Source organism: Notamacropus eugenii, chromosome 3, assembly GCF_028372415.1.
Source record: "Notamacropus eugenii isolate mMacEug1 chromosome 3, mMacEug1.pri_v2, whole genome shotgun sequence".
Lineage (NCBI taxonomy): Eukaryota > Metazoa > Chordata > Mammalia > Diprotodontia > Macropodidae > Notamacropus > Notamacropus eugenii.
Window position 1 is genome coordinate 217,829,786 of NC_092874.1, and position 16,157 is coordinate 217,845,942.

At 36.5% G+C, this 16,157-nt stretch overlaps 1 protein-coding gene and 1 pseudogene across 15 annotated transcripts in view; one reads left to right on the forward strand and one right to left on the reverse strand.

Annotated features, from left to right (window-relative positions):
* Positions 1 to 16,157, reverse strand: part of CCDC91 (coiled-coil domain containing 91) — a 580,237-nt gene that overhangs the window by 515,094 nt on the left and 48,986 nt on the right. For 3 of the 15 annotated variants that reach the window (XM_072654436.1, XM_072654446.1, XM_072654443.1), the window contains exon 2: positions 10,268 to 10,378. The exons of 11 other annotated variants lie outside the window; for them this stretch is intronic. The gene's annotated coding sequence lies outside the window, so the exon portion shown is untranslated. Of the gene's footprint in view, positions 1 to 10,267; positions 10,379 to 14,494; positions 14,613 to 16,157 lie in introns of those variants that run through there. One more of the 15 variants, XM_072654438.1, reaches the window with a different exon arrangement.
* Positions 8,572 to 16,157, forward strand: part of LOC140531963 (cyclin-dependent kinase 11B-like) — a 56,186-nt pseudogene continuing 48,600 nt past the window's right edge.

The following is a 16,157-nucleotide window of genomic DNA, read 5'->3' on the forward strand; positions in this document are numbered from 1 at the left end:
CCATTCTGGAGAGCAACTTGGAACTATGCCCCAAGGGCTACAAAAATGTGCATACCTTTTGATCCAGCAATACTGCTTCCCAAGAGATTATAAAAATGGGAAAGGGTACAAAAATATTTATAGTAGCTCTCTTTGTGGTGGTCAAAAACTGGAAATCAAGTGGATGCCCATCAATCAGGGAATGGCTGAATAAATTTTGGTATATGAATATAATGGAATATTATTTTGCTATAAGAAATAATAAACAGGAAGACTTTGGAGAGGCCTGGAAAGACTTGTATGAACTGATGTTGAGTGAAAGGAGCAGAACCAGGAGAACTTTGTCCACAACAACAACCACAGTGTGTGAGGAATTTTTCTGGTAGACTTAGTACTTCATTGCAAGTCTCCTGAGGCAAAATGCCTTCCACATCCAGAGAAAGAACTATGGAATTCAATCCCAGAATGAAGCAGACCATTTTCTTTTATATTGTGTTTTGTTTTGTTTTATGATTTCTCCCATTCATCTTAATTCAACCTTAATGCAACATGACTAAGCTGAAAATGTATTTAATAGGTGTATATGTAGAACCTATATAAAATTGTATGCTGTCTCAGGGAGGGAGTGGAGGGGGGGGTAAGAAGGGGGAGGGAGGGGAAAATCTAAGATATATGGCAGTGATTGTAGAACACTGAAAACAAATAAAATAATTTTTAAAAGAAGAAAATAACAGCTTTAAAATTAGATGAACTCAAATGCAAAAGAGGTCCAAAAAGCCAATGAGCAGAAGAGTGCCTTAAAAAGCAGTATTGGCCAGATGGAAAAGGAGGTCTAAAAGCTCACTGAAGAAACTACTTCCTTCAAAATTAGAATGGAGCAAATGGAAGCTAATTACTTTATGAGAAATCAAGAAATTATAAAACAAAAATGAAAGTGAAAAATTGGAGGACAATGTGAAGTATCTCACTGGAAAAACAACTGACCTGGAAAATGAATCCAGAAGAGATAATTATAAAACTATTGGACTACTTGAAAGCTATGATCAAAAAAGAGCCTAGACATAATCTTTAAGAAATTATCAAGGAAAACTGCCCTGATATTCTAGAATCAGAGGGTAAAACAGAAATGGAAAAAGACCACCAATCAAATCCTGAAAGAGATTCCAACAGGAAAACTCCTAGGAATGTTGGAGAGAAATTCCAGAGTTCTTAGGTCAATAAGAAAATATTACAAGCAGCCATAAAGAAACAATTCAAGTACTGTGTTAATACAATCAGGATAACACAACATTTAGTAGCTTCTACACCAAGGGATCATAGATCTTGGAATATAATATTTCAGACGATCAAAGAGCTAGGTTTAAAACCAAGAATCACCTACCCAGCAAAACTGAGTATAATGTTTCAGGGGGAAAAATGAAACTTCAAGAAATAGAGGACTTCTATGTATTCTTGTTGAAAAGACCAGAGCTGAATAAAAAATTTGACTTTCAAATATAAGAATCAAGAGAAGCATGAAAAGATAAACTGGAAAGAGAAACCATAAGGGACTTATTAAAGTTGAACTGTTTACATTCCTACATGGAAAAATGATATTTGTAACTCATGAGACCTTTCTCAATATTAGGATAGTTGGAAGGAATACACATACATACACACACACACACACACACACACACACACACGGGAGGGGGTGATAGGAGGGAGGACAGATTGGAGGATAGGGTAATCAGAATACACCCTGGGGTGGGGAAAGGGGGAATATGGGAGAAAATTTGAAATTCAAAATTTTGTGGAAGTGAATACTGAAAACTGAAAATAAATTAGAAAAAAAAAGGTATCCTGTCCAGAATGAGGGAGGTACAAATCCTCTTCTACTCTGAAAGAAACAAAGAAAACAAAGAAAAAGAAAACAAAGAAAAAAAGATTGAGGTAAACCTGGTATGATATGAATTTAAAAAATAAAACCATTTAGGAACAGCTAAAAAGAACCATTATTTTATACAAATGAGTTACAAGAGGAAGAATCAATACCGAGGAATAAATGGGGGAGGAGAACTGGTAGTTCTTGTAACCTGCTTTCATTGGGAATAAGTTTAAGAGGAAACAATACATATATATTTAGAAGAATATAAAAGTCTTTTAAATTCAAAAGAAATAAAACAGTAAGCAGATAGGGAGGGAGAGACGACAAGGGAGGGTTCTTTAGAGGGGAGGGTGAAGGAATAGTTAAAGGGGTATATAGAATGGTCTTTAGATCAATGGGAATTAGAAAAAAAACTTTCAAGAAAGTAAAAACTTCTGGTTAAACCTATTATTTTTAGTATTCATAATGAGGACATTCAAATTTAAAAGACCAAGTAGTATTCCTCATTAGGTAAAAGGTCAAAGCTACCAATGACCTCTTAATTTTCAAATCTAATGGCCTTTTTTTTAATCCTCATCCTTTTTGACTTCTCTGCAGTTCTAACATTGGCAGTGGTCCTGTTGTTCTAGATACAATCCCCACTCTAGGTATTCTCTTGGTTATGTTCCTATCAGTCTCATTCTTGTTTTGGGTTACCATACCCAGAACTTGTGATGCGCCCACCTTAATGTGCGTTTTGATGCAGTTGTTCTCTGAGCAAATTGCTTACCTGTGTAAGTAGGATTTAAGCGCCGTGGGTGCCTCTACCAAATGACTTAATAAATTTCTTTATAAAGCTACTTCAAATCTTGGGGGTTTATTCTCACAAATAACAATAGCATAGACTGATGATTATAATCACAAATGATTTCCTCTTAGAAGAGCAGTCATTCAGAAAAAGTTTCAAGTTTATTTAAAGCAGTGAAAGAAAATGGAAATGGAGAGTATAGAACTTTACTTGCAAGCATTACTTGGCTTGATCACTTTAAAATTCTAGTTTAATTGCATAATTTAAAAATGGCTAGAGTAGCCAGTGTAGATGAAGATGCACCAGCTAAATATCCTGATATTTTGAAAAAAACAATACTTAAAAATTCTGATCAGTGCAACAACCAACCACAATTCCAACATGCCATCCTCATGACAAATACATTCAGGGTACAGAATGGGATATATATTTTAGAACCTAGACAATTCAGAAATATGATTTTATTTACTATGTACATTTATCACAAGGGTTTCTTTTCTTTTTTTTCCAGTGGGGGGTGGAAGAGAAAATAGATATTTGTTAATTGAAAGAAATTAAAGAAAAGCAAAGAGATCAAAGAAAGAAAACGATTATTTTGTACAAAAATGTTTATAGTAGCTCTTTTGAAGAGGGTCAAAGAACTAGAAATTATGGGGTGCCCATCAGTTGAAGAATGACTGAATAAATTATGGTAAATGAACTAATGAAATACTATTAAACCATCAGAAATTTTGAAAGGGATGATTTATGGATTCAGAGAAACCTGAGAAGATCAGAAACAAAGTAAAGTAAATAGAATCAGGAAAACAATTACATAATGACAACATTGTAAAGACAAACAACTTTGAAATACTTAAGAAATCTGACCAATGTAATATCCAAAGATGATTCCAGAAGACCCATGGTGATACCTCCCTTCTGACAGAGAGCTGATGGATTCAAGCCACAGAATAAGACATATATTTTTGGACACATGTATTATGGGAATTTGTTTCGCTTGGCTATGCATATTTGTTATACGGGTTTTCTTTTTCTTTTTTTGACAGCTGTGAATTGGGGACAGAAAAAAGACAAATAGGGATAGTGCTCCAAAAATAAAGAAAAGAAAGTCATGAAAGCATTTTTTGTAAAGTCATAGAAAAGACCAAAAAAAAAGCAATCTGGAAGAAATCACAGAAAGCAGAGCAACTTAGAAAGTAACAGTTAAATTTACACTTCAAATGAAAAGCAAGATGTGAAGAGAGATTCACAATTTCATATACAATCTTTTACTGCTCTACAGTATACATGACGTGTTCATTTGATTTTAAAAAACTAAACTTAAAAAGTATGCTGAGGACAAAAGCAAAACTGCAGAGTTAAAAAAAATGATTTAAAAAAATACTGAATATAAACTATGAATTACAGGGGTTTCAGTTTTTTTTCTCCAACACAGAAGAAGAGATGAGAGGGCAAAGACTCAGACATAGGTAAGTATTTGCATTTGTTTTGTTTTGTTGTACATACAATAGGCAAATCTGAGTTTGTAGACATTCAAATGCAGCCTGTTGAGAAATAAAAATTGAAGATGGTTGAAAGAGATGGAATTTACAGAGAGTAGGATCCCAAAAGAGGTGGAACTACATGAAGTTAAGTATACAAGCATAAATATCAATCAGTCAGTCAGTCAGCAAGCACCTGCTATGCGCATATTATCATGAAAAAGAAGAGAGTAGGCGAAATATAGAGAAGATGGTGGAAAAGACAGAAGCTGAGGGACCTCATGTTTAATGTCCTCATTAATTTTTTTCATTTAAATTTAACAAACACCAAATAACTTGACCATTTCTATACACATTGTGGAATAGACAGTGAGAATTGTACATAAAATGGAATTACTATTATGTAATGGTTGGATTTCATTTAAAGTATATAATAAATTCAACATGCACTTTCAAAACTGTCCTGCTTTTCTATGATTCCGTTTGGTTTTATTTCTATTCTCTCCTTTTTTTCTTTTTTTTTTTTTTTGAAATTCAAACTATATCCCCTACCAATCCCCCACTTTCTTTAAAAAATAAGACAAACTTGTGACAAATATATAGTCAAGCAAAACAAATTCCCATGATAACCATGTCCAAAAATTTACTTCATTCTGCATTGCTTCTCAGTGATCAGTGTTGTCAGTTAATAAGCAATTATTAAGTGGTTACTATTGTGCAAATAGTAATACAAAAAAGACGAAGAAAAGATCCTTGACCTAAAGAAGCTCACATTCTAATTGAAGAGATAACATGCAAATAACTATGTACTTACTTGATATATACAAAGTAAATGAAAGGTAACCACAGAGGGAAGGCGCAAGCAGTGTGTGTGCATGAAGGGGTAGAAGTTAAGAGGATGTGTACAGAGGAGGAAGAAAGGACCCTTATAGAAGTTGGGATTTGAGCTGGATCTTAAATGAGTACATGGAAACGAGGAAATGGACGTAAGGAGGAGGTGCATTACAGGCATGAGGAACATAGAGAGACACAGCCTCTACATGTATAAGTAAACAAAATATTTTCAAAATTATGCAAAATATTGATCCATAATAACTGAAAGAATGGGGAAAGAAGTCACGTAGGGAAGGACATGGCACCAAAGTTTTAAAAGCAGTTAAGGATTATTTTTTAAAATTATTTATATCTCTTATTTTTATCACCTTCATTTTGCAGTATAACTGTCTCCACATCCAACCTAGAGGACTATATTCCCTTATAACAAAGAAAGAAAAAAAAAGGAAAAAAAAATTCAATTAAACTAACCCTATCAGCCAAAACCAACAGCATATGTAGTTTTCCGTAACACAATCCCCAATTCAGTTTTTAGAAAAAAGAGGGAGGAAGGTATATTTTGCTTTGTTACCCTTTAAGGAAAACTAATTCCTGTTGCGCAAAAATGGTGGAACCTGGTCCTATCACATACATCTAGGATTTTAGTCTCTGGGCCAAGGGAGTATAGACATTTCAATAACTTTCTTAGCATAATTTTAAATTGCTTTCAGGAAGAGTTTTACTATAATCAGTGGTGCTATTTCACAGATCCATAAACATTTTATTAAAAATAAGATTCATATAGTGCTTTGCATTTATTATTTCATTTGATTCTTACAACATTTTAATTTAGGCATTATCATTCCCATTTTAAAGATGAGGAAACTGAAGTACAAAATGCTATTTCCTTCTTTCAGTACCCAGTTCAAATCCCCAATCTCCCCACTCCAAGCCTTTCTTCATTCTATAACCTATCCCCAACTGAAAATAAACTCTTCTCCTCTAAAGTACCAAGTACTTTGTAGTTATTATTTGACCCAACCTGTCATTTTATCAGTACAGGGAGCTCCCAGGAGAGGAAATTCCACTACCAATGCAGATCAATCAGCAAGCATTTATTAAGTACCTTATAGGCTGACTCTATGTTGAGCATTAGAAATACAAAGACAAAAATAGGAACATTTCCTTATTTTCAAAGATTATTCGAATGAAGAAAACATATTTACACACATACACACACACATATATATACATATACATATATATACATATACATATATATGTGTATATATATATGCACATACATATGCATATTTAACATTTAGAGAGAATATAAAAGCTTAGTATCTTCTCTCCAGCTTAAATTCTTAGAGTTTCTTGACTTGCCCAGAATCCCAAAGCCAGTATATGTCAGTGACTGGACTTAAAGCTGAGTCTTCCTCACTTCAAGGCCACAACATACTACTTCTAATATAATACATCAAGTGCATTACACTTCTCCCTACTCCTCTGAAAAGATAAAAGGAAGAGGAATGTTCACATATAAGGAAGACTGCATATACTATCAGATTGTTTTTCACAATTTTGCTGATTTTAAGTCTTCCTGTCTTTCTTTTTTGTTTAAAAAAGAAGTCTATGTCATAAAGGACAGCTCTTGAAACAGAGAGAAAAGATACAAGGAGAAATTTGGATGATGTAAAAACAAAATGAACCAATAAACCAATAAAATGTATTTCTAAAATAAAATAATTTGCCTTACTACACTTTTATAGTCTACCATCAGATACAGCTATTCTTTTGTATATGTTATCTCTTTTTTTTTGTATATGTTATATCCTTTACCAGACTGGAAGTTTCATGAAAGCACAGACATTGTCTCAATTGCTCAACTCTGGTATACCAACTTCTATGCAAGTTATAGTGGGTTATACTAGCATGCTACATGCAGATTCTTAGATTCTTTATGATGGGCCACATGATAAAAACATGATATTCTAAATCTTAAAAAAAAAAAAGCTCTGGAATTGTTATAGCAATTCACATAAACTAGCATCAGATGATCTTGATTATTCACATGACTGCAATATCTTGCTGTGCCATTCAAAAAGACAATGGAAAGATATATCACAATGCTATAGTGTTTACAAGAATACTCAACAATGGCTATGAGGTTAAGAAGGAAATAAATTTCAAATGTGCTATATCAATAATCAGCAAGACACATCACCTTTTAAGAACTTATCAAGGAAAACTGCCCTGATATTCTACAACCAGAATGTAAAATAAATATTGAAAGAATCCACCAATCACCTCCTGAAAGAGATGCTAAAAGGAAAACTCTGAGGAATATTGGAGCCAAATTCCAGAGTTCCCAGATCAAGGAGAAAATACTGCAAGTATCCAGAAACAAACAATTCGAGTACTGTGGAAATACAATCAGGATAAAACAAGATCTAGCAGCTTCAACATTAAGGGATCAGAGAGTTTGGAATATATTCCAGAGGTCAAAGGAGCTAGAATCACCTACCCAGAAAAACTGAGTATAATACTTCAGGGGGGAGGGGAATGGTCATTCAACAAAATAGAGGACTTTCGAGCATTCTTGATGAAATGATCAGAGCTGAATAGAAAATCTGACTTTTAAACACAAGAATTAAGAGAAGCATGAAAAGGTAAACAGGAAAGAGAAATCATAAGGGACTTGATAAAATTGAACAGTTTACATTCCTACATAAAAAGATAATATTTGTAACACTTGAGACATTTCTCAGCATTAGGGTAGTTGAAGGAATTATATACATATAGACAGAGGGCACAGGGTGAGTTGAATAGGAAGGGATGGTATCTAAAAAAATAAAATTAAGGGGTGAGAGAGGAATAAATTGAGAGGAGAAAGGGAGAAATAGAATGAGGCAAATTATTTCTCACATAAAAGAGGCAAGACAAAGTTTTTTAAATGGAGGGGAAGAGGGGGAAGTTGAGATGGAAAAAGTGAACCTTACTCTCATCTCATTATACACACTCAATTTGTTATGAAAATCTCTCACACTACAGGAAAGTAGGGGACAAGGCGATAAGCAGGGTGTGGGGAGGGATGATAGAAGGATGGGCAAATGGAAGGAGGGGGTAATTAGAAGTATACACTTTTGAGGAGGGATAGGGTCAAAAGAGAGAATAAAATAAATGAGGGGCACAGGATAAGATGGAGGGAAAGAAATATAGTTTGTCTTTCACAACATGACTGTGATGGAAGTGTTTTGCATAACTACACATGTATAACATATCAAACTGCTTGCCTTCTTAGTGAGGGTAAGTGGGGAGGGAAGAAGTGAGAGAAGTTGGAACTCAAAGGTAAAACAAATGTTAAAAACTGATTTTCCATGCAACTGGGAAATAAGATAAGCAAGTAATGGGGTATAGAAATTTATCTTGCCCTACAAGAAAATAGAGGAGATAGGGATAAAGGAAGGAAAGGGTATGATAGAAGGGAGGGTAGATGAAGGGAAGAATTAATCAGAATGCAAGATGTTATGGGGTGGGGGGAAGGGAGAGATGGGGAGAAAATTTGGAACTCAAATTCTTGTGGAAGTGAACGTTGAAAACTAAAACCAAATAAATAAATTAAAATTTTTTAAAAAGCTAAAATGAAAAGTTTGAATCTGACATCACCAGGTCATGTCAAACTAGAAGTAACATACTACTCCTGCACTCAATGCTACTTTTCCCAGTCTCTGGGTAAGCAGCAGCTTGAAGAGGGGAAGTTGAGAGATCACCACACAGAGATAACAATCAGGAATTCACATTATAGGAAGACAGATTCTACAGAATATAGAGGTGAAGAAGGTGATTCCTTGACCATCAAACCACCCCAGCAAATGTCACATAACAAAAAAAGCTCATCACAGAAAAGATGAGAAAAGGAAAGAGAAAAGTGGGCATCATAGTCATTCAGCAGACTGAAGCAGAAGAGAAGGAGAACATGAGCATGAAAAATGGATTGAGAGGAGCAGGATAAAGCTTGGTAGAAATGGAAAGGCAGACAAGGAAGGAGATGGCTTCAGAACATTCTAGGAGCGAGAGGGTTCATCTTCAACAGCTTGAGCTAAAGAGAGAACTAGCATGGAAAATGCTGGAGCATCAGAAGGAGGAAGGGAACAAAAGGAATAGGAGAGACCTCTGAGAGGTACAAAGAGCAAAAAGTGAGAAGAGTTTCTGGTAGGGAATGACAGGAAGCCAATCAAAGGGGAGAAACTGGAAGAGAGGGATTTCCTTTCTGATTTACAAGATAGCCACAACAGCAAGAGGAAGACTAGCTTGGCTGAGTCCTCATCAGCAGAATGAGGATCTGGCTCTGAGGAGGAAGAAGAGAACCGGAGTTAGGAATCACAAGAGGCAGAGGAGGAAAACAGAAGTAATTCTGAGGAAGTATCTGAGCAGTCTGCTAAAGAAGGGAGTGAAGAAGAAATGAGTGAGGAGGAAGAGCAAGAGGATGGAAACAATATGTTAATTATTACAGAGTCAAGGTTTGACTGAGATTTAGGAGACAGAGAGAAGTGGGAGAGGGTATGATGCAATTCAACCCCATGGTAAAAGGAGATTACATCCCAATTTTCCAGCGTCATCTTTCACTGAGCTGAAGCAGGAGTTCCCCAAAAACCCTGCCCTTCAGGGTTGTCAGAGTCCCAGAGAAGATAAGAGCCTGAACGTGAAATGAAGAAGGCTCATTTGCTGTGGTATACAAATTAAAGGATATAAAGACTGATGAAACTGTCTCTGAAATGGTTGAAAATAAAAAAGGAGAAAGAAGGCTTCTAAATTATCTCCCTCAAGGAAATAAATGACATCCTGAAAGCTCAGCACCCAAATATTGTCAGTGAAAAGAGAAGTAAAAAATCAGTCTTGCATGTCAATTTTATTATAGCATTCTAGTCCAGGTTCTGGATAATGGACGATTGACACTCTTTCTCAGTCACCAATGGAGTGAAGTCATGCTGTGTGCTTGCTCCCATACTTTTTAGCATGATGCTTTCGGTAATGTTATTAGATGCCTTCAATGAGGATAAATGACATCAAGGTCAGCTACCACACTGATGACAAATTATTTAACTTGAAAAGGTTATAAGCTAAGACTAAAGTAGAACATGCATGAAAATGTAAGTTCCTTAGAAGCAGGCCTGCCTTTCTTCTTGCTTGCATTTGCATCCCCAGCACTTAGCAGAGTGCCTGGAACATAGTAAATAAATATTTAATAAATGCTGCCAGTTTCATGCCATGAAAGTATCCCTGCTCTTCACCAAGCCCCTGAATACTACCTGCAGACATTTGCCTTATCCCTTCTACCTTGCTCTCCTTCTGCTGCTTACTCCTTTTCCACTTCCAGTCGGTTTCAGAGTGAACAGACTTCGTAGGGAAACAAGCCACCTGCTTTCCTGGTTCATCTGTGCTTGATCACTGACAACACAGAGAAACATAAAGAACAATGGTTGGATTTCCATGCCCTACCATATCCATAGCAGGTTTTGCAGGTATTTGCTCCACTTTGTTTCCTATCCTGAATGGTGTCCTAGTGTCAATGCCCACGGTTTTCTTTTACAGAAATATACTGGAGTCTCTATCCCTACCTCCAAAGGGCCCTGTACATCAAGTTTTAACACTTTCTCTATAGTTTGTCTCAATCTCACCCCTCCCCCCACCCCCCCACTCCCTAAGTCTCAACACAAAGTTACAGCTCTGAGGTCCACTATACTCTGGTCTAATCAGACATCCAGAATATTATATTCCATTCTGGCTGCCACGTTATAGCTAGGCTAAAGAAAATTAGGATGGTAAAGGGCCTAGGAACCAGGCATAATGAAGATATATTCAAAGAACTGGGAATGTTTAGCCTGGAGAAGATATAATTTAGGGAAGTCAAAACAGATGTTTTTATGTGGAAGGTGACTTTTCAAGGTCACTCTGTAGAAGAAAGACTGGACTTGGTTTTCTTGTTCCAGAGGACTGAATTGGCAACAATAGGAAAATATTTCAACAAGGTAGATATAATAATACATCATACATTATAATTCTAAATCAGTGTTGTCTATCTATGTATAAGATTAATTTCCAAATAATTTGTTTTCTTTAAAATATCAATGAATAGGGGACAGAGCCAAGATGGCGGAGTAGAAAGACGCACATACGCTACTTCCGAACCCAATGCCCATAAAATATCTGTAAAAAAAGAACCACTGGCGAATTCTGGAGCAACAGAAGCCACAGAACAACGGAGTGAAGGAGATTTCTGCTCCAGAGAGCCTGAAAACCTCTCGCAAAAGGTCCCTCGCACCCCGGACCCAGAACAGAGCCCAACCCTGCCTCGGCGGCCCGGCATGGAAAGGAGCGGATCCGAGCAGGCTTCAGGGACAGAATCTCCAGCGGCCGAATGGGTCCCTCCACCCACAGGTGACAGGGGTCGGGGAGAGGGTCTCTTTGGCAGGTTGAGAGGGGTGTGGGGTGCCCCCATAACTCAGGCCCCCTCGGGAGGCAGCAGTGGAGGTAGGAGCAGACCAGGGCTCCCCAAGCAGGCAGGAGCCTGGATCCATTGTTGAAGGTCTTTGCATAAACCCCCTGAGGGAACTGAGCCCGTGAGGCGGCCCTGCCCCCACCTGAGCACCTGAACTTAATCTCACACTGAATGGCAGCCCCGCCCCCGCAGAAGCCCTGAGGCTGGGAAGCAGCATTTGAATCTCAGACCCCAAGCGCTGGCTGGGAGGATCAGGAGGCGAGGTGGGTATGAGGAGAATATTCAGAGGTCAAGTCACTGGCTGGGAAAATGCCTAGAAAAGGGAAAAAAAATAAGACTATAGAAGGTTACTTTCTTGGTGAACAGGCATTTCCTCCCTTCCTTTCTGATGAGGAAGAACAATGCTTACCATCAGGGAAACACACAGAAGTCAAGGCCTCTGTATCCCAGCCCACTCAATGGGCTCAGGCCATGGAAGAGCTCAAAAAGCATTTAGAAAATCAAGTTAGAGAGGTGAAGGAAAAACTGGGAAGAGAAATGAGTGACATGCAAGCAAAGCATGAAAAACAAGTAAACACCCTGCTAAAGGAGACCCAAAAAAATGCTGAAGAAAATAACACCTTGAAAAATAGGCTAACTCAATTGGCAAAAAAGCGTCAAAAAGCCAATGAGGAGAAGAATGCTTTCAAAAGCAGAATTAGGCAAATGGAAAAGGAGACTCAAAAGCTCACTGAAGAAAACACTTCTTTCAAAATTAGAATGGAACAGATGGAGGCTAATGACTTTATGAGAAACCAAGAAATCACAAAACAAAACCAAAAGAATGAAAAAATGGAAGATAATGTGAAGGATCTCATTGGAAAAACAACTGACCTGGAAAATAGATCCAGGAGAGACAATTTAAAAATTATGGGCCTACCTGAAAGCCATGATCAAAAAAAGAGCCTAGACATCATCTTTCATGAAATTATCAAGGAAAACTGCCCTGAGATTCTAGAACCAGAGGGCAAAATAAATACTCAAGGAATCCACAGAACACCGCCTGAAAGAGATCCAAAAAGAGAAACTCCTAGGAACATTGTGGCCAAATTCCAGAGTTCCCAGGTCAAGGAGAAAATATTGCAAGCAGCTAGAAAGAAGCAATTCAAGTATTGTGGAAATACAATCAGGATAACACAAGATCTAGCAGCTTCTACATTAAGGGATCGAAGGGCATGGAGTAGGATATTCCAGAAGTCAAAGGAACTAGGACTAAAACCAAGAATCACCTACCCAGCAAAACTGAGTATAATACTTCAGGGGAAAAATTGGTCTTTCAATGAAATAGAGGACTTTCAAGCATTCTTGATGAAAAGACCAGAGCTGAAAAGAAAATTTGACTTTCAAACACAAGAATGAAGAGAAGCATGAGAAGATAAACAGCAAAGAGAAGTCATAAGGGACTTAAAAAATCTTATAAAAGAACTTATAAAAGAACTGCTTACATCCCTACATGGAAAGACAATATTTGTAACTCTTGAAACTATTCAGTATCTGGGTACTGGGTGGGATTACACACACGCATGCACACGCACACGTGCACACACATAGAGACAGAGTGCACAGAGTGAATTGAAGAGGATGGGATCATATCTTAAAAAAATGAAATCAAGCAGTGAGAGAGAAATATATTGGGAGGAGAAAGGGAGAAATGGAATGGGGCAAATTATCTCTCATAAAAGAGGCAAGCAAAAGACTTATTAGTGGAGGGGTAAAGAGGGGAGGTGAGAGAAAAACATGAAGTTTACTCTCATCACATTCCACTAAAGGAAGGAATAAAATACACACTCATTTTGGTATGAAAACCTATCTTACAATACAGGAAAGTGGGGGATAAGGGGATAAGCAGGGTGGGGGGGATGATGGAAGGGAGGACATGGGGAGGAGGGAGCAATTTGAGGTTGACACTCATGGGGAGGGACAGGATCAAAAGAGAACAGAAGTAATGGGGGGCAGGATAGGAGGGAGGGAAATATAATTAGTTCTTACACAACACTACTATTATGGAAGTCATTTGCAAAACTACACAGATTTGGCCTATATTGAATTGCTTGCCTTCCAAAGGCAAGGGGTGGGGAGGGAGGGAGGAAGAGAAGTTGGAACTCAAAGTTTTAGGAACAACTGTTGAGTACTGTTCTTGCCACTAGGAAATAAGAAATACAGGTAAAGGAGTACAGGATGGAGATAAGGGCAGAAAGGGAAGAGAGGGCAGATTGGCAGACAGGGGCAATTAGAACGCTCGGTGTTTTGGGGTGGGGGGAGAGGACAAAAGGGGAGAAAATTTGGAACCTAAAATTTTGTGAAAATGAATGTTAAAAGTTAAATAAATAAAGATTTTTTTAAAAAAAGAAATAAATAAATAAAATATCAACGACTACTAAAATTTTCAAGCTGTAATCAAGTGGTTTTGGTTATCAATCAAGGTAGAGTTCATATATAAAAGAAAAAACTAAATACAAAAATTCTAAGTGACAGCAGAATATTAATTGCTTGAGTACATAGACTATTATATCCCCAGTACTCAGCAGGGTGACTCTAATATTAACTTTATAGATTAAAAAAACTAAGGCTCTTGAGGTAAAAGCGGCTTCCCCATGGTCCCAAAGATAGTATGAGATATGATTTAAACCTAGATCTTACTTATCTCCAATTTCAGAAATATCAACTCTGCTATGCTTCTCCCAAATAAAGACATGAAATTAAACAATAAAATTATGTTACAACTGCAATACAAAAGCACTTTGAAGCATGCAATGCATAGTTTTCATGCTACTACTATTCAAAAAATTATATGTAAAATACTCAAATATGTAAAACATTCAAATAACCAAGAATAAATGCTATTCACTCCCTAGGGCACTAACAAAAAAACTATGTGTCATTCCCACAGTTTCTAATAAACATTTTTATACACACAAAGGAAAGAAAATGACTAAAAAGAATCATAATTTTATTGCCTAAAGTTATGCAACAGAATAAAAGTTCACAAGCAAGTTAATGAGTCATTCCCAATAACCATACTTTACCAATTTGGGAAGAGTAGCTTAAAGAGAAGAACCACTGGAAATGTACAATAAAATCAACATCTGAAAGGAGTTCCTCTTGGTGACATTTGGAAAGCTGCTACCAATATCCAAAAAGCAACTATAAGGAGAGAGAAAAAATCTCTATGCTTACTTTGTTCAAGGAATAATTTATCTTGACTTTTTTACGAGAGAGACGGGGAAACCAGACCTGTGATTTCATAGATGGAGGCCATTCCCAATGTATATCCCCCTGCTGCAAAGGTTAAGTTACTTGCCCATAATCACACATATGTAAGAAGGAAAATTTGAAGTATAGTCTTTCTGACTCCTCAGCTGGCCCTCTATCCATACTATGCCACACTGCCTCTCCCCTTTTTTTTTCAAATTCATTTTCATTTACTTCCAGCACCAAAGTATAACAAAAATCATTACAGTACTACAGGATACTCCCAAATGTCAATTTTTTAAAATTCTTGAACTTGGTATGTATTTCTTATCAAAAATATGGATTTAAAGGTTCTCTACAGAAATAATTAGAATGCCTCTTCCCTCATTTTTTCTACCAGATACCTATACCATTAAGTTTTCTTATTAAAGAAAACTAGTTACTCTTCTTCAATATATGTCACAGGTAACAGAATGACTCATTTCTGCCAACAAACAACTATTTTCCATTGGTGTATATTGCTGCATCAAAAAACAGCACATGTAACTTAAGCAACAAAGTGAAATGAAAAGAAGTTTTTGGTTTTGTTTATTTTTTTTACTTTAAAAAATGTCAACTTCAGTTTTCACAACTGCCTTTAGGAGGATGAAATTCATACTTGGTCCACTTAACAAAAAACCAGCTCACATCGCAGGCTGAATGTCTATCACTGGGATTCTGAATGGCAGCAGAAGTTTGTCAAATGAATAAAACTAATTCCAACTGTGCACATTCTTGAGCATTTTTTCTTCCTATCCATGTCTCTTTCTCTCTTTTTCATTATGCAGTTCTGTAACTCAAACATAACGAGGAAACAAGAAGTGGATTAATAAGAAAGAACTACACAGTAAATTCTACTGTAATAAAGTTACCACCCCCATTCTATCCTTCATCACCTTTCCTTACTCCAGATGGTTCATACTCATTTACAGTATAACCTGGTTAAATATAGACCTGTGTGTTCTTCCTTAGGATCTAATGATAACATACATCAAAAGAGTGTTTTTTGAAAAAATAAATACTGCCTTTAAGTACTTAAGACATTTAAACATTTGTTTTACTTTATGTATGAACAAGTTTATTTTTTATGACACATTATTAGAAAGCAGGCTACCAGATTATGGCTATATGATATAACTTTTGACAAAAAGTATTTTTAAAAGTTTCTTTCTAGTTTCTCTATGGATATGAAATATTTTTAAAAGAGAGAAAAATAGATGGTTCCAAAAGTCAAGTTATGAAATGGTATATTCTTTTACAACAATATGCCAATAATGATCTGTTAAGTACAATTCCATAGTCTTTGTTAATTAAATGGGCAGAGGCTACCCATTTGATGTCCTAAAGGCTGAACAATCTGAGTTAGGAAATGACACAAAACAAAACAAAAGACAGATGTAAAGAATTTCCATTTGTCTAAAAATAGCCTTTTCAATCCTTTTCAAAGAAGGAAAAGGC